The 26,536-nt window shown below is 39.6% G+C and overlaps 1 long non-coding RNA gene across 2 annotated transcripts in view; it reads right to left on the reverse strand.

The window, feature by feature from the left end:
• Positions 1-557: 557 nt before the first annotated feature.
• The window catches only part of LOC119531290, a 43,496-nt gene continuing 17,517 nt past the window's right edge, over positions 558-26,536 (reverse strand). The window contains exons 6-7 of one of the 2 annotated variants that reach the window (XR_005216295.1): positions 10,860-10,978; positions 558-750 (exon numbers count right to left, since the gene is read on the reverse strand). This is a non-coding gene — a long non-coding RNA (uncharacterized LOC119531290). Of the gene's footprint in view, positions 751-10,730; positions 10,979-26,536 lie in introns of those variants that run through there. The other variant, XR_005216294.1, reaches the window with a different exon arrangement.

Below are 26,536 nucleotides of genomic sequence, written 5' to 3' on the forward strand. Positions count from 1 at the left end.
GGAGGTGGTAGCGTGCTGTCCTCATTGTGCATTTATTTAATGGCCGGCTTTGGGACACCCTTCTTGCCTGCATAGCTTTGAGACTAATTATCCAGCCTATTAGGTGATTCTGTGAGCTACCCCATAGCTTTTTTTTTATTTTTAACAGTTTTATTCACACACCATACAATCCATCCTGAGTGTATAATCAATGGCTTTTGGTATAATCACATAGTTAGGCATTCACCACTGCAGTCAATCTCATAGCATTTTAATGAACCTCTTTTCTGCTTAAGACATTCATATTCGAGTACCTGACTGGTACATTATGGTTCCTCTAGAGTCATGATGTTGGAACTGGGAAACTATCAAGATGAGATGAAAGAATTGGGGCATTTAAGGCCCAGTAAGAGAGAGCTCTTTCTGAGCAGGTGGTTGATTCCCTGCATCTCAAATCACACACCAACCTCCACAGATGTTTGGATTTTATAGGGTCTTTCTGGTGGCCCAGGGATAACTGTGAAAAGTGGGCTTGTAGTCATGGAGCTGCTGAAGTTGACCAGATTTTCTTTCCCCTTCTCTTGTTCCCAAGATCTCTTCATACCTGTGGAATTGCATTTGAATTCCTGCAGATTCTGCTGCTTCTACAACAATCTGTCACCAGCCAAGTTAATCATCCATACTTTATTTCTTTTCTTTACATTCTTCCCCAACTCTCCCACATATAGGCTGCAGAGTCTTCTTTGGTAAACTCAGAGCTGGGGTGTGGGCCTGGAAGTAATGTATTTGGACATTAGGATGAGTAGAGCAAAGAGAAGGAAGTGGGATAAAGAACACATAGCTTCATTTCTACTTATTTCTCTTACAGGTACCAGATAATCTTACATTGTGAGTAAAAGATCTGACCTGTCAAGACCACAAATCCAGGACTCTTTGGACTTACCCTGTAAATCAAAGTCCAGGCTCTTAAGGGATTAAGAAGGCTGCTGAAGGCTAATAAGAGTGAAACATGTCAAAGCACATATTACACCACATAAAAGAAGTTTATTAACAATTTCCTTTCTTTCTTTACTGCTTTCCTTTTTCTCTTTTTCCAATCTTTCTTTACTTCCTATTTTCCATCAACTAAGTTGCATTTTGGTTGATAGATTTGTTCTATCTTCATCAAGTATCTTTCTGTGCTAAGATAAGATACTGAATTTTTCTATTATTTAATTCACAAAGTACTGGCATAATCAGGGCCATCAGAGCATGTGGGAAAAGGCTAAAAAACTAGGTTGTGATGGGGGAGAAGGGAAGGAAGGCCTGGAGAAGAGGTCAGAATCAGAACGGATAGACCTGAATCGGGGATGGTGGCTGTGGGGGGGAAGGAAGGCAGAGCGAAGGTACATGGGAACTGGGGCCTGTGAGAGCCAGGGGGGGCAAGTACAAAAAGGCAGGAGAAGTATTTGCTTCCAAGTCTAGCCATTAGTTTGGAGACTTTGAGCAGCACTATGGTCATGTTTTATTTAAAAACAAATTAATGTGTTTGCATATGTTACCAATCTTCTTTCAGTTAAAAAAAAAAAAGCTAGAGAGAAAGGTAACGTGTTTCATTTTGTTTTGGCTTTGCTCTGGTAAATCCAAAGCTCTAGAATTCCTCCAAGCACTGAGAAGGAAATCCAGTCAGCTTCATCCTCCTTTAGGAAGAGCCACTGGAAATTTGTTCATTGAAGCAGAGGTTCCTGCTGGCAAAGGCGGCTTTCTCTGTCCAGAGAGGCACCAGGCTCTCCCAAGCTGTGAAAAGGAGAGCCAGAACTCGGGTCCTTTTTCTAAACTCTCAGGATTAAAAAATAAAGCTCTCTACGTCAGCTTAGCCTGGGCCAACCCTCTTGCCACTTCCTCCTCAGTCACTTCCAACGCTTAAACCAGACAAATAACTTAAGGTTTAATTTAATTTCCAAAATTAAATATTCTAATATTAGGAATGCACTACAGTCATTCAAAACCATAATTTTAATGATGTAACTTAGGTGAAATGAAATGTGATGAAGCTCCCTGGTATAGGAACAAATCACTGAGTCTTTGAATGGGTGGTGGGGGTGGGAGAGAGTGGGATGGATCTCTGAGGGCAGTTAGACCAAGGTGTAGCAATCACAGGAGCTCTGAAGTCAGGCTTTTTATCTTCAAATCCTGGCTTGGCCTCTTATTACCCATGTGACTTTCAGCAAATGACAATTTCTCTTGGCTTCAGAGTCCTCATCTTAAAAATGGAGCAACACTGTATCTTGAGGCTTGCCCTTATGAAGCTCACTATTGCATAGGAGAGGCTAAACCTGCTTATAATTGTGCCTAAGAGTCTCCCCCTGAGTACCTCTTTGTTGCTCAGATGTGGCCCTCTCTCTCTAGCTAAGCCAACCGGGCAGGTGAACTCACTGCCCTCCCCCCTATGTGGGACCTGTCTCCCAGGGGTGTAAATCTCCCTGGCAAACCAGGATATGAACCTGGGCCCATCATCATGGGATTGAGAGTATCATCTTGACCAAAAGGGGGAAGGAAAATGAAACAAAATAAAGTTTCGGTGGCTGAGAGATTTCAAATGGAGTCAAGAGGTCACTCTGGTGGGCATTCTCATGTACTATATATATAACCCTTTTTAGGTTTTAGTGTATTGGAATAGCTAGAAGTAAATACCTGAAACTATCAAACTCCAACCCAGTAGCCTTGACTCTTGAAGATGATTGTATAACTATGTAGCTTACAAGGGGATGACAGTGTGACTGTGAAACCCTTGTGGATCACACTCCCTTTATCCAGTGTATGGATGGATGAGTAGAAAAATGGGGACAAAAACTAAATGAAAAATCGGGTGGGTGGAGGGGATGATTTGGGTGTTCCTTTTTACTTTTATTTTTTATTTTTATTTTTATTCTTTCTGGTGTAAGGAAAATGTTCAAAAATAGATTGGGGTGATGAATGCACAACTATGATGGTACTATGAACAGTTGATTGTACAGTATGGATGACTATATGGTATGTGAATATATCTCAGTAAAACTGAAAAAATGGGGCAACGGTACTCACTTCTCAAGACTGTTATGAGAAGTCAATGCCAAAATCCATGTCAAGTGTTTCATTGAGTTTCTGGGGCATATTAAGTGCTCAATACATGTTGGTTATCATTACACTTATTGTCACCATCAAGATTAAGATAATAGATAGGAAATGGGAGAGAGTATAACATTGTTGTGAAAGAATACGGACTCTGTGACCATGGGAAAACCATTTAATCTCTCTAAGCCCCCGTATCCTCTCCCAGGATTGTTGCGGTTTAGGCGAAGCAATGCTTGTCAGTACTTAGTTCAATATCCGAACAATGTTAGCTAGTTATTGTTTAGACAAAACTGAGATACAGAAAGGTTTAGTGCCAAACTAGAACACGTTAGTGCTCTCTAAAAAGGGAGGAGTGGGGAGTGGGAGTTTAGGGTTGAAGTCCACTGAAGTTTGAATTTAAAGGGCTAATCTCTTCTTTTATTCATCAGAGTCAACATAATTTACGTTTAGGCAATGGCTGCCATCATTCTAGTTTAGGCTGGGCTTCTCTGAAAGAACGCCTAAATTTTTCCAGTGATGAATTAGGATTAGAGAAGAAAGTTAGTTGGACTGTTTATCTGTCTGTGGCAAATAAAGGAGGGGTTTAGGCATCACCCCGATCTAAAAACTTTTTGAAAACCAGCTGTTTGTTTCCAAAAACAATGTGATTTTCTTTACCACCCTCTTTGAGTCACCTCTTTCAAATGTAGTCCCGGTGGCTGCCTGGAATGAAGAGAATCTAGAAGATCTTAGCAGATTGGACCTGCTTCATAACAAATAAGAGGTTTCAGGAGGTCTTCATTCCACCAGTAAGGCCAGGAAGCCAGAATTGAATATTACATCAATGTAGGCACAGTGGGACAATATTACTAATGCAGCCCCAGACTTCCGCACAGTGGGACAATATTACTAATGCAGCCCCAGACTTCCGCTGCAGATCTCCTATGTATGTATGTGATTCATGGATTTTTCTGTTTTATCTGTCTGTTAAATATCTTCACTTGGATGATTCACAGGCACTTCAAACTCAACAAACCTAATACTAAACCCAGCTATTCTAACCCCTTCTCCAAACTGCTCTTCCATCTGTGTTTCCTATCTCAGTAAATCTTCAATGCAACTGCCAAACTATGTATCTTGAATTCTCCCTCTCTTGAACCCCTGTTCTTCACCAATTACTATCAATTCTACCTCCTAAATATCTATTATTTTAGTTTGTATCTTTATACTCTTCCTGTCACTTCCTTAGTATCTGCTATTATCTTTACAGGCCTAGACTATGGTAACACATTTCTAAGTTCAAATCTGATCGTGTCATTTGCCTCCTTAGAATCTTTCATTCATATCCCAGTGTTCTTAGGATAAAGTCCAAATTCCTTGCAGTAGTTTACAATGATCTTGTCTCCTTCAGCCTTATCTTTCCTAATCTTCTCATATATTCTAGACTCCAGCCATTGTGAACATTTTCCATTTTCTTGTTCTCTACTGCCTCCTGGTTCTGGTTCATGTTCTTCCCTCTGCCTTACATTTTCTTACCTCTCCTCTTCAGCTGGCTAACTCCTACTCATCCTTCATGTGTCTGCTTAGACATCCCTTCCTCCAGGAAACCTTTCCCCATCTCCCTTAAGCGTTCAGTACCCTCTCTTCATGTTTTCATACTACTCTGATTCCTCCATCACGGCTCTTATTACAATGGAGTTTAATTATCAATGTTTCTGCCTATGTCCCACAGTAGGCTAAAATGTTAAGACCATGTCTCTCTCGTTTGCCATGATTTCTCTGTCACCTAAGCAGAGTGGTCAGCATAGCAGTTACACTGTAAATAATTTTTTGAATGAATAATAACATAAACATATTCTTTTTTGATAACTGCAGCCCTTTTAAGGTTAAATAAGTCATACTTGGTGATATCTACATATAATCAGAAACTATAAGATCCTCACATTCTTTCTTGATCTGCATCTCCTAAAAGTCCATCGTTGGGAACTACTGGTCCTATCACATACTCAAGCCCATGCAGGTAGCCTACAGAAAAGAGGGAGTGAGACAAGTACTCGATACAGGGGTATTGAAATGCTGACCATAATAACTGCTTGAGATGTCAAAAATTTCCATCCCTTACAGATTTAAGAACCTATAAAGTCATTGGGTTCCTCATGGGAATATTTAGAAATGACATTTTGCACACTGTGCTTGCATTAAATGATCAATAAATATTTATTGAGCACCTATGATATGCTTGACAGATGCTGTTGTGAACATCAAAGATCCTTGCCTTTGAGGAGCTTTCATTCTAGAGGTTTACTCAATCCTCTGACAAACCAAAACTGCAGAGCCTCTCCTTGCAGTGTAACATTTGCTGGAAAGACCACTTCAGACCTGTAGGTTTTAGTCAGCATGTGGATTAGCTTCCTTATAACCTGGAAAATTCTTCCAGTGTCTAGAACACTGGTGTAGGCTCTGAAGGGAGCACAGCTAAACTGATAGGGAATATCTTTATAGGAAATTTCCATTTTTTATATTTTCCCCCATTCCTTCTATGGGCTTTGCTGAATTGATTTCTGATAGAGAATTCATAGGTGTTTTCTATTCCTAAAGACAGAATACAAATATGTAAAGGAAACGTGGCTGGAAAGCAGAAAGTTCAATAACCAAAGTAGCCCAGGTGTAGCTGTGTGAGACAGAAGAGCAGTCAGTTGAATATGACTTGAGATTCTTCCCCAAAGGAAGCAAGGGACAAAGCTGCAACCTGTCTTTTAAACAAACCTTATCACGGGGAGTGAAGGGAATGCTCACATACTGTAGATGGGAGAGTAAAGTTGTACAGTCACTTTGATAAGTTGGTATTATCTTCTAAAGTTGAATATATGCACACCCCTATGACTCAGAACTTCCACTTCTAGGGTTATACCCTACAGAAATGTAAGCGCAAATGCAACAGAATATAGAGGATTCATGGCAGCATTATTCACAATAGCTCCCAAACTGGAAATAACCCAAATGTTTATTACCAGCAAAAAGAATAACTAAATTGTAGCATATTAATACAATGGAACACTGTTCAGCAATGAAAATGAACAAGTTATAGCTACCAGCATTTAGATCAATCTTAAAACATAAATTTGAAGAAATAAATTCAGACATGAAGGAAAACGCACTGTATGATCTTATTTATATTAAGTTTCCCCCCCAAAAACACAAATCAATTGTGTTTAAGAATGCATCATTAAATGGTAAAAATATAAAGAAAAGTAAAGAAGCCATTATAAAAATCTGGATTGGGGTTACCTTCAGCAAGGAGGGTGGAGGTTGGGATAAGGAGGGACAAAAGGGCAAACGTTCTAATTCTTGACCTGGGTGGTAGTTAAAAGGTGTTTATTTTGTAATAACTAATTAAGCTATACACGTAAATTTTTCACTTTCCTGCATCTCTCTCTCTCTCTCTCTCTCTCTCTCTATATATATATATATATATATATATTTACAATAAACAGGGCTAAAAAGCCAGCCTTGAATGGTTCAGAGATAATTAAGCTTAAGTGGTTAAGAATGTGAGCCTTGGAATTAAACAGTTTGTATCCAAATGTGGTGCCACTGCTCATCAGCTGTGTGACCTTGGGTACTTTAGGCTTGCTAAGCCTCAGTTTCCTTCTCTGTAAAATGGGAATGATAATAACATCCCTCTCATAGGCCTTCCACGATGATTTCTATAGTACTTAGCCCAGTGCCTTATATTTGGTTAAATGCTGAATAAATAGTAACTATATCTAAAAGACAAAAATTCAATGCCAAATAATGCTGTGTGATGGTAGCACAGTATTGTGAGTGCACTGAATGGAGATGTCTGTGGGTGAAGCTGGGAGAGGAGGGCTAGGGGCATGTATGACACCAGAGGTAAAGATAGACGATAAAGACTGGGACTGTATAACTTAGCAAAAACTAGAGTGGTCAGTGATTGTGACTAAATGTACAAATATAAAAATGTTTTACATGTGGGAGAACAAATGAATGTCAACCATGCAAAGTGTTGAAAAAGGGATGGTATTGGGGAAAAAATATAATCGAAGCAAACTGGAGTCTATGGTCAACAGTAACATTGTAATAAGCTTCCATTAAATGTAACAAAGGCAATATACCAAAGCTAGATGTGTATAAGAGGAGTATGTAAGGGAGGGATATGGGATTCTTGGTAGCGGTGTTGTTGTCTGACCTTACTATTATATTGTATTGTATGATATTTTATTTTTCTTTTATTGTCTTTTTTATTATTCTTAAAAAAATTTTTTGTAGTAATCAATATGTTCAAGTGCTGACTGTGGTGATAAATGCACAATGAATGAGTAGAAAAATAGGGACAAAAACTAAATGAAAAATAGGGTGGATGAGGTGGATGATTTGCGTGTTCTTTTTTATTTATTTTCTATTCCTATTTTTATTTTTCTGGTATAAGGAAAATGCTCAAAAATAGATTGGGGTGATGAATGCACAACTATATGATGGACTGTGAACAGTTGATTGTACACCATGGATGATTGTATGGTATGTGAATATATCTCAATAAAACTGAATTAAAAAAAAAAATCAATGTCAAATAAATTGTCACTGTGCCTACATAGTCTGCCAAGTCAAGTGGACTTCTCTCCAGAGCAAGATAAGAAGTATACCCAGAGATGACGGCAAGGAAAGGAATTTCCTTTGTCTAGGAAAGCTGTGCTAATTATATTAGGGAACTTTTCGCAAGTTTTAGAAATGGACCCACCTGGGATATGTCCACTGTTGGAGAGCAAGTATTAATATATGTCTTCAGTCAAGGGGTGCCTGTTCAAAAAGGATCCATAAAGAGTTGGGGATTTTCTTTCTCAAAGAGGGACTTGAGAGTGTGTTCTGAAGGGCCATAGTAGAAGCTCTGAAGAGATGTTGGAAATTAATCTGGTTTAACAAGAGCACCCTTGATGGAATACAAAAGTTCAAAATGAGCATAAGAAAATGGTAGAAAAAGCATCACAGAAGAGGAAATGGTTAATAAACTCAGAAGGAATGGATGAATGTACCTAGGCAGAGGCACACAAAATTTTGCACTCAGTTTCAGGGAGTTCACAGTGTCCCAGAAGTTCCTCTGTAAGTTCTCTGGATTCTTCATGACCTTCTGAATATAGGGTTCTCTAGACAGAGACTAACAAAGAACCAGGAAGACACCATAATAGCACAACATGGAAAGCTCAGGGATGGGAGTGGCTTTTGAACTATGTCTGATGGAACATGGGAAATATAATGAATATATCCTTAAATACATATGAAAATATTGAATATATTTGTAAATTTAAAAAATATTATCTTTCTTAAGGAAACAGTGGGTCACACCTGATAAGTTGCATGTGAGATAATATGACACAGATGTGTGGTATTGAAATGCACATTATTGTACTACCAGCAATAACTAAATATTCTTATATTGATGGGTGTCTTCTCTTTGATGATGGCTGATGTACCTGGTCTTATCAAAATATGTTTGTGCTGTTATTTAGTGTTGCATATTCAGTATGATGGTATATAAACTCATTCCCTATGGTTCTGTGATGGACAGAATGAATTCATGTGGAAGGCTACTTTTTGTAGTCTTCTTAGTCACAGCAACCAAGATATCTCCTGAGCTTCTGCTGGTGTTCTTCAATACACAGATTCTGACCCTTTAAAAAGTTGAGTGTGTTGGATCTGTGATGTACCACCCAGATACCCCTTCAGGAATAAAGGGTTTACACCCAGCTGTTGGGACAATTCTGAAGAATAATCTATGCCCTAGAGCTCCTCTTGGGGGTTGGCTGAGCCAGTTATCAGACCTGCATCACAGACCAATGTCTCCTTTCTGCTGAATCCTGCTTCCTTCCCCTCTCTTCCACAAGTGTTGATTTCAAGAGCACTCTAATAAATACCATACATGCTAACCACCCCAGAGTTTGTCTCCCAGGGAATCTAACCTGTGACACTCAGAGTTCTCTTCTCAGGTTATCTCTGGTGGTCTCAAGCAACCTAATATGACCACTATAGGGCATCTATGATTCCTGGTTCTCATAAGGCATGCTTTCTCCTCCTCCTTTTCTCAGTCCAGCTGCTCTGAGTGACCAAGCTCTGGGCAGCAAGTTTAATTCCAGGCTCCACCTACTGGTAGAGATGAGGCCTATTAGACACTGTCAGGCTTGGGCAGTATCAGGAACTGTGCAGGCTGAGCGGGAATGATCTGTCATCAAGGATGATTGGGCTGGGGAACACAGAGATTGAAAGTGAAATCTGGTTTTATTATCCAAAGCAATGTTTTTCAATTTTTTTTTCCATTTTTGGTGCCCTAAGAACGCTTTTTAGCTTTTTCCTAATTGCCACCCCCCTCTCCTGAAAATTTTTTAAGAGGGAAGTTTTTTAAAAAACAACTTTATTGAGATATAATGCACATGCCATATAAGTCATCCATTTAAAGTGTATGAATCAGTGGTCTTGAGTATATTCACACAATTTGGCAGACATCACCATGATCAATTTTAAAACATTTTGATCACCCCTAAAAATAAACCGTGTACCCTTTAGTTATCCCTCCAACTTACCCATCCTCCCTATCCTAGACAACCACTTTCTATCTCTATAGATTTGCCTGTACTAGGCATTTCACATAAAAGGAATAGTATAATATGTGGTTCCATGAAATTTTAATACCACAAATATACTGTATGTTTCTTTATGTAACATATGTATATTTGTGCTTTAGACATAAAAAAAGTAAAATTTTTTCACACTCCCTCCCAAGAACCAGATTTTACACCCATTGAGAATGTATGGTCCAAGGTGACAGTTTCTCCACAGAATTTTCCTAACCAGCTGCAGAAGCTAAAACTGTGAGTCATTTGTTGACAATACATGATGATCAAAATGAAGGTCTTTGTGTAATTGGTTTTAATTACTACCACCACCCCCAGAAACTGGCTACAAGTGAACTCTTCATGAGCTTAAATAGAAGTGAATGAAGTTTTCCTGATTAAGCCCAAATACAGTTTTTTTAATATTCATTTTATTGAGCTATATTCACATACCACGCAGTCATACAAAACAAATCGTACATTCGATTGTTCACAGTACCATTACATAGTTGTACATTCATCACCAAAATCAATCCCTGACACCTTCATTACCACACACACAAAAATAACAAGAATAATAATTAAAGTGAAAAAAGAACAATTAAAGTAAAAAAGAACACTGGGTGACTTTGTCTGTTTGTTTGTTTGTTTCCTTCCCCTATTTTTCTACTCATCCATCCATAAACTAGACAAAGGGGAGTGTGGTCCTTATGGCTTTCCCAATCCCATTGTCATCCCTCATAAGCTACATTTTTATACAATTGTCTTCAAGATTCATGGGTTCTGGGTTGTAGTTTGATAGTTTCAGGTATCCACCACCAGCTATCCCAATTCATTAGAACCTAAAAAGGGTTGTCTATATTATGCGTAAGAGTGCCCACCAGAGTGACCTCTCGGCTCCTTTTGCAATCTCTCTGCCACTGAAGTTTATTTCCTTTCCATTCACATCCCCCTTTTGGTCAAGAAGATGTTCTCCATCCCACGATGCCGGGTCTACATTCCTCCCCGGGAGTCATATTCCATGTTGCCAGGGAGATTCACTCCCCTGGGTGTCTGATCCCACGTAGGGGGGAGGGCAGTGATTTCACCTTTCAAGTTGGCTTAGCTAGAGAGACAGGGCCACCAAATACAATTTTAAAAGTGGAAAAACCTGATCCTAATGAGTAGCAATCTGGACTCTTTTACCTGCATCTGCTTTTGGATGCACCAACTGAGTAGCTTCGGGTATTCTCCCTTGTTTTCCAGCAGAGGACATGGAGATGTCTCAGGGTGATCAGAACTGGCAGTCAAAACTTTCCAGGACTCTGGAAATAGTTTAGGATAACATAAGGATATTTAAAGAAAAAAATTGGCATAGTCTATGAAGTGCTTTAAATCCCTTTGAAATAAATGTAACCTGAGATTTCGTAAATATTCTTATTCCTTATTTGAATAAGTGTAAAAATACCAGTGAATCTCTTTTGTAGACAATTTTCTACCCAGTAGCTTTTTGCCTCCTATAAACTTACATGTTTTATTCTTAACCAAAGGTAATTTCCACAGAGCAGCCAAGATCATAAAGAAATCAATCCTGTCCCTTGCCTATCTTAGATTATTTTGTGTGACCATGAAAATCATCTCAGAAGTCCTTATTAATAAGATTATTAAGTGACCCCAACATGCCAGGACAAATGACACTCTCCTGACAAGTTGGGAATGACTCTTTTCAAGTCACCCTTTCAAGGATTGATAATTAGGGAGAAAAACTGGGCTAGGAACTAGGTTTATATTAGCCAGGAGTCCTGAATTCCAAGTGAATCGATTTAAGTACTTTCCTTTTTCCCTCTTAATCTGTGTTTCTTGACCCTGGCTGTATATTGGACTCACTTGGGGAGCTTTAAAAATCCTGATGCCCAGGCCCCATCCCCAGCGATTCTAAGTTAATTGGTCAGGATTGTAGTCCAAGCATCAAAAATGTTAACCTAATTAAATTAAAATCTCCAGAGTTGGGCTCGAGGCATCAGTATTTTTTAAAGCTTTCCATGTGATTCCAGTGCACAACCCAAACTGAGAGCCACTGCCTAAAGCCTAGCTTTTCTTTGAGCAAATAAGACAAAGCCCGCTCTACTGGGTAGGCACTTACTAAATTTTCATTGATGAATTAATCGTATAGTAAAAACACTGGACCAACAATCAGAAAGCCTGGGTTTTACTTCCAACCCTGCTACTAACTAGCTATGCAAGTTCCTTCCCCCTTTCTGGTCCTTAATTAACTTATCTGTAACATGAGGAAAATGGGCCTGGTGATATCTAAGGCCTTTTCCTTTTCCAACATTTTATCATTAATACTAATTGTTGCTGTATATTTTAAAGCTAAATATCTCTAAGGGCTTTGGAAGCTTTATAAGATTTTGTATATCTGATGAAATAAGATTGAGTAATAGTGTCACCATTCTTCTTTGCTCAGCTTAATTTTCACTGAATAACTCTAGAGAACAAATATTTATCAACCAGTTACTAGGTGCTGGGCATTGAACAAAACTAATATCATCTCTTCTCTTATGGAACTTAGAGTCTGTTGGAGAGAACGCAGGGGGATAAAGGTAAACAAGCATGAAGATATTTACAATTAGTGATAAGTGCAAAACATAATGAACAAACAAGCAAACAAACCCAGCAAGGGGCTCAGAGAGAGTTAAAGGAAGAGGGAGGCTTCCCTTAAATGGGATGAACACGGAAGACCTCTCTGTGGAGGTTACAATTAATAGCAACCTCATAGGAGGAGATAAATCATTCAACTTTCAACACATATACATGGAGTTCTTCCTATATGCCAGCACTCTTCTTGGTGTTAGAAATATGGCTGTGAAGAAAACAAAATCCTGGCCTCAACGGCCTTACATTCTGGAAGTGAAAGGAGGCAGAGACAGCCTGGAGGCTGCGTGTGTACGCACATGAACACGTGTGTGGCAGGTGGGATGAGGTGCACTGCAGGCAGAAGCACCAGCTGGTGGGAAGATGGCAGCCGTGTGTTTCAGGAAGTGAAGGCAGGCCAGTGTGGCTGGGGTGGAGCGAGGCTAGTGAGTCACAAGAGACTTGGTTGTAGAGGTGGACATAAGCTATATCATAAAAGGTCTCCTAAGCCATGGAAATGAATTACAAAGGTTAAATGAATATGGCATAAATGGAAAGAATCCAGCATAATTTGAATTGAGTCCACTGACTCTAAGTTTAAAACTGCTGTGCTGGGCTAGAAGCTTAGTTGAAGAATGATCCACACATCTGTATTTTGATTGGTGGTATTCTTGAATCTGAAAATTCAAGAACTTCTACCATGCCTGCTGTATTGTTTATCCACAGCACTGCTGTGATACCAGTTACTTGGCAGAATGATAGCAGTGGTGAGTATGTGCGCATCCCCAGGATAAGGACTAAGACTATAGCTCCTTAAAGGTCAAGTGTCTAGGACCCATCAAAGAATTAGACCAGTAGGAGTCTGTAATAGCACCAAGAAATATATGGTCATTTATTTATGAGTTCCACAATGAATATTATTTACCACATGTCACAAACTGTGCTAGACATTAGACAAACATTATTTGGTCCCTGTTGTTAATGAGTTTCCCCCCAGAAGAGAGACAATTTAACTACTACAATACAATGCGATAAGTGTGATGGCAGAGATGTGCACAGTGGTGATGGGGAGGGTCTGGGGAGAATTCCAACTCAACTGATTTGAGTTGCCCCAAATAAGCTTTGCAGGACTTAAAGGAGTTGGCTGGATGAAGAAAGGGAAGGATATTTGTTCTAGTTTGCTAATGCTGCTGGAATGCAAAACACCAGAAATGGATTGGTTTTTATAAAAGGGGGTTTATTTGGTTACACAGTTACAGTCTTAAGGCCATAAAGTGTCCATCAACAAAGGGTACCTTCACTGGAGAAAAGCCATTGGCATCTTGAAAACCTTTGTTAGCTGGGAAGACACGTGGCTGGCGTCTGCTTGCTCCTAGGTTGCGTTTCAAATGGCGTTCTCCAAAATGCCTGCATCAGCTTCCAATGGCAGACTTCAAAATGTATGCCTCCACTCCAGCTCACAGTGAGCTCCTTCTGTCTGAGCTTATATAGTCCTCTGGTAAATTAAACAAGGCCCACGCTGAATGGGTGGGCCATGCCTCCATGGAAATTATCCAATCAGAGAGTTATCACCTATAGTTGGGTGGGTCACATCTCCATGAACACTGAACCAATAGGTTCCAACCCAATCCACACCAATACGTCTGCCCCCACAAGAATGCATTAAAAAATATGGCTTTTTCTGAGGGACATAAATATATAAACTGGCACAATATTCTAGATAGAGAAAACTCCTTGGGCAAAGGGATCAAGATGAGAGAGATTAAAATGTATCACCAGGGACAAAAGGTTGAGAATGCCTAGAGATTAGGTTGGAGAGGTACCTAAAGAGCAGATCAGAAGGCGTTGTAATCCATGCCAAAGAGTTTGGTCTCCTTCCCGAGAACAGTGGAAAACTATTACAAAATTTTAAACAAGGGAGGGACTTATTATAATTACAGTGTGGAGGATGGATAAGAAGAGGTGCAATATTGAAGACAGGGAGATATCAATTAGGAGGCTAATTAGTTGCAGAAATAAGGGGTATAGTAACATAGGGATAAAATCATCATCTAATGGAGTGGCGGAGAAGAAAAGGTGATAGGTTTGAAAGATATTGGGAGATGGAATCTATAAGTTCTGGTTACTGAGTGTGAGGAATTGGGGAAAGGAAGGAGTGAGGAGGTAATAACCAGGGTTCTGGTCTTGTGCAAGCAAATGGATTATGGTGCCATTCACTGTAATAGGAAGCACATGTGTGAGTTGGGGAACGACCAATTCAGTTTTTTTCTTGTCATACTGAGGTACCCATTAGGCACCTGAGTAGAGATGTACACTGAGCAGGCAGGTAGACATATGGATATGAAGCTCAGAGAAGACATGTCTTGATGCTTTGGGTTAAACAAGATCATCAGTTAGATTGTGCCAAGTTAGAAGAGAAAAAAACCCAAAGACAGAACAATGGAGTACATGGGCATTTAAAGAGTAGGAGGAAAAGGAGAGAATTGAAGGAAACTGAGAAGGACCAGATTTCAAGGTAGGAGAACAGGAGTGATACTTGACTGCTTACTCCAACTTCTATGATGAGACCAAGGCTCATCCTCATTCCCCCTCTTTCCCTTCTAACTTATTTACTCCTCAGGTGGTGCCAAGCAGGATGGAATTGGAGGGACTCTGTACAGGGGGGAAGATGTTGAAAGTTTTTGTGTATCTTTGGATTCTCTTTTCTTAGAGTTTTCCCTTTGGACTCATGGGCTTAGTTCCATTCCCCACTTCTCCACTTCCACCCCAGACCCCTCCCTGGAACTAAAGGTTTAGAGAAGGGGAAAATTTGGGTGCCTAAAATGGGTCATGTAGGGAATTTTGATAATGAATAATATTAGTTAACATTTATTTGTTTCTTATTGTATGCCAGGTACTTTTCTGAGTATTGTCACATACAACTCATTTAATCTTTTCTAGAATCCTTTGAGTTAAGATCTATTATTAGAACCATCTTGTAAATGAGGAAACTGAGGCACAACTGGTGAAAAAACTTTTCCCAGGGGAGCTCACTTTGTAAGTGGCTGAACCAGGATCCCAAACCAGACTGTTGGCTCCACAGAAGAGTACTTAACTATTGTGCTATGCTCTCTTACCTAATCACTTGCCATTCAAAGTGTAGTTCCTGGGCCAGCAGCAGCAACATCACCTGTGAGCTTGTTAGAGCAGCAAATCTTGGGCCTTGGTCCATTCCTACTGAATCAGAATATGCATTTTAACATGATTCCCAGATGATTTGCATGCACATTAATGGTTGAGAAGCACTGGCCTAACCCACCCGAGTGCAATGAGTTAGGGGTGATGAACTGGAATCCAAATCTAAAGAGGAATATTGCTATCGTTCCAGCTGATTGGTGAATGGTAAAATGTAAAGAGCATTCCCACCTCTTTTGCAGGCTGATTCTCCACTTTTTGACAGCAGGGAAGGAATAAAATATTGAAAAAAAATACTGTGAAGCATCACTGTGTTGGCTAATAAAAGATGTTTGCAAGTAGAAGTTGGCCTAGCAGCTGCCAGTTTGTAATTTCTGACTCAAATCTTAGAAATCTGGGTAAAAGGAAGCTCCCAGGCCTTTGTGTCATTTTTAGCCGCTTTCTCTAGTCACTAGGGTGATAAGAATTTGAGGGTAATGATTAGGGAATAGGTCTAGGAGTAAGGGATCAAAGAAGCTCCTTCATCTGCTTTTCATCTATAGTTGTTAGAACTGCCTATTCTAGGTGGCTTACATGTGGTCCATTCAAGTTCTTTAGGAAAATACATTGGGGTTTGGAGTCAAAGCCATAGCAGGTAACAAAAAGCAACTATTGTTTTGGTGTAGCTGACACCTTATGGTGGCAGTTGAAGGCAACTTGTCAAGGATTTGGAAGCTCAGAGCCTTGGCCATTTCTTTCCAGAGAACAATCAACAGATAGAGGGGAGGTGGAACCACTTTTCCAAGGTTTCTTTGGAAGAACTGTGAAGTTCTATCTTTTTAAGGTGGAACACAAAAATAGGTGTCTTTAATTAAAGATGCTGCTCTATACTCTGCCAAGGAACCAAAGCAAGAAGTATAGATTTTCTTTTGCAGACTTGTAGATAGGCAGCCACTATAAGTTTTAAGTGACAGAAAATACATTGTATTTTAGAAATATCACTCTGATGGGAATGTGAAGAATGAATTGGAAAGGGTAGGATCTGACGGTCAATAAGGAGGCTGTTTTAATGATCCAAAGGAGACAGAATTATGTCATGAACCAAGTCATGCAGGACTACAGAGAGGAAAGATGAATTCTCTTTGCTTCAGACTTTGCCTGTGTACACATGTCTCCAGTCCACAGATTTCTATTGACCTCTAGCTCTTATTCTGGCTGCTTTCTGGATCCCACTATTTATATTTATATGAATATATTTATATGTATATTTACATTTATATCAAGGTTAATATGTTCAAAGCTCTCCTTCTCTTTTATACCCTATCTTGATGAATGCCATCTACTCATTCATGCAAGCCAAATAGCTGGGAGTTATCCTGGACTTTCTCCCTCATTCCTACATCCAGTCAGTCACTAAGTTCCTTAGATTCTACTTCCTTGATGCCTCTCACACTACTGCTTCTTCCTCATATCCATTGCTATTTTCCTAATTTTGGCCTACATTCTCTATCACTTAAACTATAGGCAGTAGTAACTCTAGTCACTTGTCCCTCCAACCCAACCTTCATATAACTGTCAGATTGGACTTTCTAAAACCAAAATATGACCTCACTATTATTCTAAGTAAAAGTCTCCAATGGTTATTCCATGCCTATAGGATAAAGCCCAAACGTCTTATGGAATACAAGGCTCCCAGTTATGAGGCTTCGATTTGCCTCTTGCTCCATCTTATACCTATCTACCTCATTACCTCTATTATCTCAATTTCCAGAAACGGAAATGCTTGCAAAACTGAATATGCCCAGATGCTTCATGTCTACATATTTTCTTTCCTCTTCCTTTCTCTTCTCTTCTTCTGTCCTCTCTTCCTTTCCCCAACCCTTCTGGAATAATTCTCACCTTTTATGTCAGCTCAAATTTCATCTCCTATATAAAGCCTTTCCTGAAAATACTACCCTGATGCCCCCATTTATTTCCTAGTAGAATTTTTTAACCTCCAGAGTGTAGTAATGGTATAATAATGAATTTTCAAATGGGTATTTACTGAATAAATGAACACATTGGTGTGTTTTCTTTCCCTAGTTCATTAGTAGAGTTATTTATTTATTTATTTATCTATTTATTGGTTTTGTTTTTATTTTAAAGGTTGCATCACTGTCTAGCAGACCTTGTGCATTCTCATGGACTTCAATTACCAACTCGATATAACTAATTTCCAAAGAAGTTCCAGTTCTGTATCTCTTATTGCCTACCAGATATTCCAGTGGGAACAATAAACCAGAGGCAGGGACAGTAATCAGGAGTCTACTAAATAAACTAAGTGAGAGACAATGAGAATGTAAATGAGGGGACAAATTTAAAAGATTTCTGAGATGAGTTGTACCCAAGCCAGATGGGGAGGCTGTTGCCAGTGCTCTGAAATTACAAAATACATGCTAATGCTTACTTTCTCTGTGGTGAAGGTTGACACAGTGAGTGCTCACAGGAATGAGGGAGGTCAATCATTTTTGAGTACTACCCCCTTTCTCTTTCCATTCTCTTCTCAAAGCCTGATGTACAGATGGGTGAGAAATCAGCAGAGGTGAGTAACAGAGGAAGATTCCAATTTCTCCTCTCCCTACCCAAGCCCTATGTCTAATCTTTGCACTTGGACTTCTCAGACAAAATATATAAAATGAAGACTGTCAAACTACATCTAGTAATGGCATGACATTAAACCAAAAAATTTATCTTTTGTCCTCCACTCACAATTTGTGGGTTTTGGCTAGACATCTGAGTCCACCTCAATTCATCACCAGATCTGGATTTACCTTGGTTTGGTTTCTCTGTCATTTAATTAGGAATAAGAATATTTCATTCCAACTTCTTTCTGGTAAGCCCTCTAGGTTCTTGAAATTAACATTTTTATAATAAATGCCATATTTTACTTTTTCTTTTCATTTTTGCAAGAAGGAAAATGGATAATCTAGATGCACATGAACAAATGAATGAAGTCTGAGAAGGGAAACTATTCTTTGACTTGCCCATGGATTATACAAATATTCTTAGGTTTAAATATAGCATATTTACAAAAAGAAAAGTTCTGAATGCTGGCACATATATAATATGATTTTCCTTTTACATAGGTATACTGTATATCCGGAAATGATATACATTGATACTCTTCATTTGCATTTAACTTGGAAATAGCTATAGTATGGGCAGATGATATGAAAAGAGACCTGTATTACAAAGTCCATCATTTCAAACAGTTTTCTCTGTTTTTAAGGTTTTTTGTCTGCTAGCAATTTTTTAATTGTATCTTAATCCTGATCTCCTCTCTTACTTCCTGAAATGGCATTGAATCTTACCCTTGACCACCCACAGGCAAGTAAAGAATTGGCTCAAATTATATGCGCGGTTCACATAAAGCCAAACTCACAAGGACAGAGATCTGTGGAGAAGAGGTCACTTTTAGCTGGCAGGAAATGGAACACAACTGCAGAAAATTTCTTCCTACCAATAAATATTTGGTAAAATGTTTTTATATAAAGATATTCTATACATGGTTCTAAGGGAAAAATCATTTCTTTATGTCTACATATTACAGATTTAGAAATAATAAAATGTAAGCTTCAGGAAAACCCAGCAGGAGATAATTATTGGAGAACACAAAGAGCATAATTACTAGGAAGGCAAGTCTAGGATCAGAGTTACCAGGCAACCAATCCCAGGAGAAGGTAACATGAAAGTGGATTGGGTAATAGAGTCATCCAATCATCCAAATGCCTGGGCAGTTATGTGTCTGAGAAGAAGTGGAAATGAACTTATCATTTCATGGAGGCTTAAGAAAACTTCCTAATAAGTCAGTAGAGAGAAGATGAAGAGAAGGGAACTATTTACTGACATACATCATTAACCCATTTCTGCCTCCTCCTTTACCCACATACTCTCCTCCTACTAAAATTATATTAATCACTAATTATCAGCATTAGAAGAAAAATAAATAGTTAAAAAATTTTCCCCATTCTAATCTTGTTTACACAAGAATAGAATTATCCAGGTAAATATGTGTGTTCATGTTTGTGTACATGTACACACGCTAACATTTGCTTTCAGGTATTAGACTGAGGCTATGCATAAGGGAAGAGAAAGAATAACATTCAAAGCTTGCAGGTAGAAAATTTCCAAGGGTCCAAAGACATAAACACCTGTGCAGTCCTGGAATCTATGAGAAGCTCAGTGTTGAAGGAGTTCTGTGTGTAGTGGTAGTTTAGGTGGGGAGATAAAGCTAAAAGGAAGGTTGGGGCCTGTGCTGGTTTGGATGTATTACGTCCCCCAAAATGCCATGTTCATTAATGCAATCTTGTGGGGAGCAGATGTATTAGTGTTGATTAGGTTGGAATCTTTGGATTAGGTTGTGACCTCTTGTTTGTTTCCATGGAGATGTGACCCACCCAACTGTGGGTAATACCTTTAATTAGATTATTTCCAGGGAGGTGTGGTCCCACCCATTCATCTTGAGTCTTGATTAGTTTACTGAGCCCTATAAGAGCTCAGACAGAAGGAGCTCACTGCTGCAGCTTGGAGAGACATTTTGGAGACGGCCTTTGAAAGCAGACTTTTGCTGACACTTTGCTCCGAAGAAGCTAAAAATGCCCCAAGAGCAACATTTTGAAGAAAACAAAGGAGCTGAGAGAGGTGCTGGAACACAACCTGGGATCAGCAGATGCCAGCCATATGCCTTCCCAGCCAACGGGTTTTCTGGACGCCATTGGTCATCCTTCAGTGAAGTTACCCTATAGTTGATGCCTTACCTTGGACACTGTATGGCCTTAGGACTATAACTTTGTAACTAAATAAACCCCCTTTATAAAACCCTTTTCATTTCTGGTATTTTACATAACAGCAGCATTAGCAAACCAGAACAGGGCCCACTTACATTCATCCCGTGGGCAGAAAATAGTCAGTAGAATTTGTAGAGCAAGGAAATACTTCAGCTATCACTTCTTAAAGAAAAATTTCCCTAGCAATAATGTTCAGGCAAGGCAGTAAGGGTGTTGGGATTAAAAGAGTAGCAGTAGAGATACAGCGGAGAAGCCTGATTCAAGAGAGGTACCTGAGGAGAATGGACAAGATTTGGTACTAGACTGGATGTGGGGAGTAAGAAAGAGGGAGGGGCAAGGTTCTTCGTTGCTGACAGGGCAACGCAGAAATGAAACACAGACACAAAGTTAAGATTTAAGGGAGCAGGGGACCCACAGCATTGTATGCCAAGTGGGTGCTGATGTACCTGTGCTCCAGTTATTTATTCATTTGTTACACAAAGCAAGACTATGCTACGTGATCAAAAGCATTCAAGGTCTCTCAGATATTAATCTTTACATCCTGCTGCAGATAAGAAGGAACAATCTGGGGTCAATGTTAACGCTGCTGTCATAGTCACAAGACACACATCTTTACAAGGCGTGCCTGCAAGGCGTTCCATGCAGGCTTGCAGCCCAGCGTTCCAGGCCGCCACCCCAGACATGGTCTAAGTGACATGAAAGGCTTGGTTCCCCACAGTTCTTAGCTAAAGTAAAAAAACAGAGGCAGGAATGATAATCTTTAAATATGAGACACAGAACAGCAAGTTGGAGCTGTCCAGTAGGCATTTGCAAATATGTTCCTGAAGTTCAGGAGAGAAGTCTGGGTTAGGTTACTTCATAAGCCATGATAACCTAGGTGGAAACTGAAGTCACAGTGTGAATTAGATCATCTAGAAAAGAGAGTGAAAAACAGGAAGATAGGAAAAAATGAGGATGGGTGAAGGACTAAAGAATTTGTGGGTATAAGAGAGAAAAATCGATGTAAGAGAAAAAGAATAGTCTGAGAGGTAGAAGGAATACTAGGAGAAGGTAATGCTTATGAAAGCCAGGAATACCAGGGGAAGGTATGTCTTTTCAGAGAGATTTGGAAAGTTGGATAGGTATTATATTTAGGATATAGGTATTAAAAAATAGGTATTACATAGAACATGTTCTCCAAGAACAATACAATTGTTAGAAGTTAATAACAAAAAGATAGATTTAAAAATTCAATATATTTGGAAATTTAAAAATATACGCTTGTAAGTAGCTCGTGGGTGAAGGAAGAAATCAAATTAAAACTTAAAAATACTTAGTACTAACTGACAATGAAAACACTATACACCAGAACTGAAAGTATGCAATCAAAGTGTTTCCTCAATGAAAATTTATATCCTTACATGCTTATTAAATAGATGAGTAAAGAATGAAAATAATGAACTGTCCATCACAATAAATTAGAAAAAGAACAACATAATATAAGTGTGCCGGTTTGAGTGTATTGTGTCCCCCAAATGCCATTATCTTTGTGGTCTTGTGTGGGGCAGAAGTTTTGGTGCTGGTTGGATTTGCTTGGAATGTGCCCCACCCAGCTGTGGGAGATAATTCTGATGGGATGTTCCCATGGAGGCGTGGCCCTGCCCATTTGGGGTGGGCCTTGATCGGTGGAGCTATATAAATGAGCTAACTTGGGGGGAGAAAAGGGAGTGCAGCTGTGAATGGCATTTTGAGGAGGAGCAAGCTTGCTGGAGAGGAATGTCCTGGGAGAAAGCCGTTTTGAGGCCGGAGCTTTGGAGCAGACGCCAGCTGCCTTCCCAGCTAGCAGAGGTTTTCCCGGACGCCATTGGCCATCCTTCGGTGAAAGTACCCGATTGCTGAGGTGTTACCTTGGATGCTTTGTGGCCTTAAGACTGTAACTGTGTAGTGAAATAAACCCCCATTTTATAAAAGCCTATCCATCTCTGGTGTTTTGCATTCTGCAGCATTAGCAAACTAGAACAGATTTTGGTACCGGAAGTGGGGTGCTTTTGCTGCTGAGTTTGCAAATACCAAACATATTGGAATGGCTTTTTAAATGGATAAGGGGGAGTTTCTGGAAGAGTTGTGAGGAGCTTGATAGAAAAGGCCAAAACTGCTTTAAAGAGACTGTTTGTGGAAATATGGACTCTAAAGATACTTCTGATGAGGACTTGAGCAGAAATGATGAATGTGTTGTTGCAAACTGGAAGAAAGGTGATCCTTGTTTTAAAGTGGCACAGAATTTGGCAAAATTGAGTCCTGGTGTCAGATGGAAGGAAGAATCTGGAAGCAACAACTTGGAATACTTAGCTGAGGAGATCTCCAGACTACGTGTGGAGGATGTATCCTGGCTTCTCCTTGCAGCTTATAGTAAAATGCGAGCAGAGAGAGATAAACTTAGAACTGAACTCTTGGGTTCAAAGAAACCAGAAGTTGATGGCTTGGAAAATTACAGGCTTCCAGGGGGTGGAATCCCAGAAGCTACAGCCCAACGTGAGGATAGAACCAAACATGGAACCCAGCCTCCATTTCAGTACAAGCCAAGATTGGAAAAGGAGTTAAGCAGAAAGGATTTGTGGAAAGTCCTATTGTCTGATGGCTTTGACCCCTGCATGCTTCATGCAAAGCCAACAGAATTTTTGCGAGATCTTTATAGACACAGCCATTGCCAGTCTGGACTGGAGGAGACAGACAAGGAAAAAATTAAAGGAAAAATCTCTTCAAAGACAGAGCTATGGAGGTTGAGGTCTGGAGTCAGGAGGTCTCGGGCTGGGAGAGCGGAGCAGCCCACATGCATGGAAAGGGTGAGTTTGCCCTGGAGGTCGATGGCGGACCTTCCGCCTCGATGCTCTGGAAGAGTTCTGCCATCCGAGGTCCCAAAGAGGGTGGAGCACATTCCCAGGGAATTGGGGAGAGCCTGGCTGCCACCCCATTGTTCTGAAAGGGTTGAGCGTGTGCCCCGGAGATGGAAGGGAATCCGGGAGCTGCCTCGAGGTTTGAGGAGGGTGGAGCCGAGAAGGTGGTCTCCCCAATGTGTGGAAGTGTTGGAGCACTCACCCAAGCATTTGGAGAAGAATCAGCTGCCAGAAAGGCCCTTGGGAAGGGTTAGGCTCCCGCTCTCTCAAGCCCCAAGGTTAGTGACTCTCAGACTTTGAAATCTAATGGAGTTTGTCCTGCGGGTTTTAGGAACTGTTTTGCTCCTGTTAACCCTGTTTTCCTTACTGTTTCTCCTTATGGCAATGGAAATGTTCATCCTATGAATGTCTCTCCTTTGTATATTGGAAGCACATAACTTGTTCTAGGTTCACAGATCCACAGCTAGAGGGGAATTATGCCTTAGGACTGACCAAGCCTAAATTGATTTTGATGGGATTTTGTACTTAACTTTTGTTACTGAAATGATTTAAGTTTTTGTGATATTGTGATGGAATGAATATATTTTGCATTTGGAAAGATAATGGCATTTTGGGGTCCAGGGGGTGGAATGTGCCGGTTTGAGTGTATTGTGTCCCCCAAATGCCATTATCTTTGTGGTCTTGTGTGGGGCAGAAGTTTTGGTGCTGGTTGGATTTGCTTGGAATGTGCCCCACCCAGCTGTGGGAGATAATTCTGATGGGATGTTCCCATGGAGGCGTGGCCCCGCCCATTTGGGGTGGGCCTTGATCGGTGGAGCTATATAAATGAGCTAAATTGGGGGGAGAAAAGGGAGTGCAGCTGTGAATGGCGTTTTGAGGAGGAGCAAGCTTGCTGGAGAGGAATGTCCTGGGAGAAAGCCGTTTTGAGGCCGGAGCTTTGGAGCAGACGCCAGCTGCCTTCCTAGCTAGCAGAGGTTTTCCCGGACGCCATTGGCCATCCTTCGGTGAAAGTACCCGATTGCTGAGGTGTTACCTTGGATGCTTTGTGGCCTTAAGACTGTAACTGTGTAGTGAAATAAACCCCCATTTTATAAAAGCCTATCCATCTCTGGTGTTTTGCATTCTGCAGCATTAGCAAACTAGAACAATAAGCCAAAAAAAGAAGATGGAGGTAAAGAATAAAAATAAGATAAATAAGTAAAATAGAAAAAGATACAACAAGGTGAATTAATAAAGCTAAAATTTGGTTCTTCTGAAAAAAAAATACAAATTAGATAAACCATTGGTGACATTAATCATGAAAAAAGGGAGAAGAAACAAATAATGTTATGACTAAAAGGGGTCCTACTTACAGATATAACCTAGATTAGAAAGACAATATGATAATACAATGAACAATTTCATACATTTGAAAACCTAGATAAATGGACAATTTCCTAGAAATATATAATTTAACAAAATGAACACAAGTGGAAATAGAATGCCTGAGTAGTTCTATAACACTTGAAGAAAAAAACTGAAGCAGCATTTAAAATTTTTCCCACAAAGAAAACAGAAAGGTCCATATGGCTTTATAGGTAAGTTCTAAATTTTCAAGAAAAGAATCATTCCAAATTGATACAAACCCTACTAGACTAAAGATAAAAAAGTGATCATTCCCATTTCATTTTATTAGGACAATATAATCTTTATATTAAAACAGACAAAGAGAAAACAAAAAAAGGAATTTACAGAGTCATATCTTTCACAAATATGAAAACAAAAATCCTAAACAAAAGATAAGCAAATTAAATCTCATGGTGGGTATCATTCATTGCATTAATATATTAAAGCATAAAATAGCGTTTGTCCATCTCAATAGGTGTAGAATAAAACACTTGATAAAATTCAAAACCCATTCATGGTCAAAACTCCGAGGAAAATAGAAATAGAAGGAAATTCTTTAATATAATAAGTGGAATATTCTAAAAAATCTCCATAACAACCATTATTCTAAATGGAAAGACGTTGGAAGAATTCTACTTAAAGTAAAAAGGAAAACAAGGGTCCACAGCCATTTCTAGCCAACATTGTCCTTTAGAGTCTAGGTAATACAATAAAACAGGAAGGGGATAAACAAAAGGCATAAGGTTTGGAGTGGAGGAAATAAATCTGTCATCAGTGATAGTTAATTTCATTTTCTTCATTAAAAAATCTAAAAGAATCTGTCAGAAGGAAGATAGTTAAGCTATTATGTTCATACCAATTAATAAAATCAGATTTCCATTTCAATATAAGAGGTAGAAAATAACAAGAGAATGTTGCTCCTACCCTAACAATGAAAGCAGGCCAGACAACCTACAAAAAAAAACACCTTTTTTTTTAAAGTCCATCAGAGAACTGAGGACTCCGAGAACCTAATAATTGAAAATTTAGAAAGTGACAAGGCCCTCCTATTATTTAGAAAGTGACAAGGCCCTCCTATTATTGTTACTAGTAAGAAGAAAACACTGGAACTTTTAGTCACTTAAGGCAGAGTGTCTGACAATATTGAATCTGTAGAGACTAAAGACAGAAAACCCCAAACCTTTTCCCCAGATGTGTGCTGAGTGCTGTCAGGAATAACCTGAAGCAGGACAGGAGAAGAAAAAAGTCCTTATCACAGGCACAAAGAACTAGCTGAAGTCTGAAGGCACAAAGGAAAATGGAGAGACATCTTCCAGACATTCTGGGCCTCCTCTCAGTACGAGAAAATGGCTGCCTGTAACTGGGGGTGGAAGGTGGCAGGAGAGCAGAAAGAGAACCTCCTGAGATAAAGGTGCAGGGAGACTGGTCAAGTCTGCTTCAGCACACAGGGTGTGGCTGCTTGTGGTTAGGAGGGAGGAGAAGGAAGTATGAGAGAAGTATGAGCCCTGCTAAAGTCTGGGGGCATTTGCAGGAGAACTGAGAGCAACTCCCAGTCATTCTGGGCTTTACACTAAGAATGAGGCAATGGCAAGAGAGATGAAAGGAACTCTATCCTTGAGGTGCAAGCACTGGGGCCTGCTGAAGCCTGTGGCCAAGGCAAGAGAACTGAGACAAACCCTCCAGGCACTGAGATCTCAAATTCCACTAAAGGAAACTTCTACTTCAGATCATTTAAGCATGTGGTAAACTTTAACTAAAGCAAAATAAAACCCAGACCTAGCTCAATACAGACCTGTTTATCTCGGTATTGACTGTTATCTTATGCACAATGGTGGGTACTCAATTAAAAATTATGAGAACTGTGTAGAGGCAAGAAAATGGGAACTATCATCAAGGGAAAAAAATAGTAAAATCAGACACAGAGATGGGTCAGATGTTGGAATTATGGAAATTTTTAAATCATGTTGGTAAATACATTAGTAGATATATCTAGTGAAATAGGTCGATAACA

The sequence above is a fragment of the Choloepus didactylus genome, chromosome 4 (genome assembly GCF_015220235.1).
Source record: "Choloepus didactylus isolate mChoDid1 chromosome 4, mChoDid1.pri, whole genome shotgun sequence".
Taxonomy (NCBI): Eukaryota; Metazoa; Chordata; class Mammalia; order Pilosa; family Megalonychidae; genus Choloepus; species Choloepus didactylus.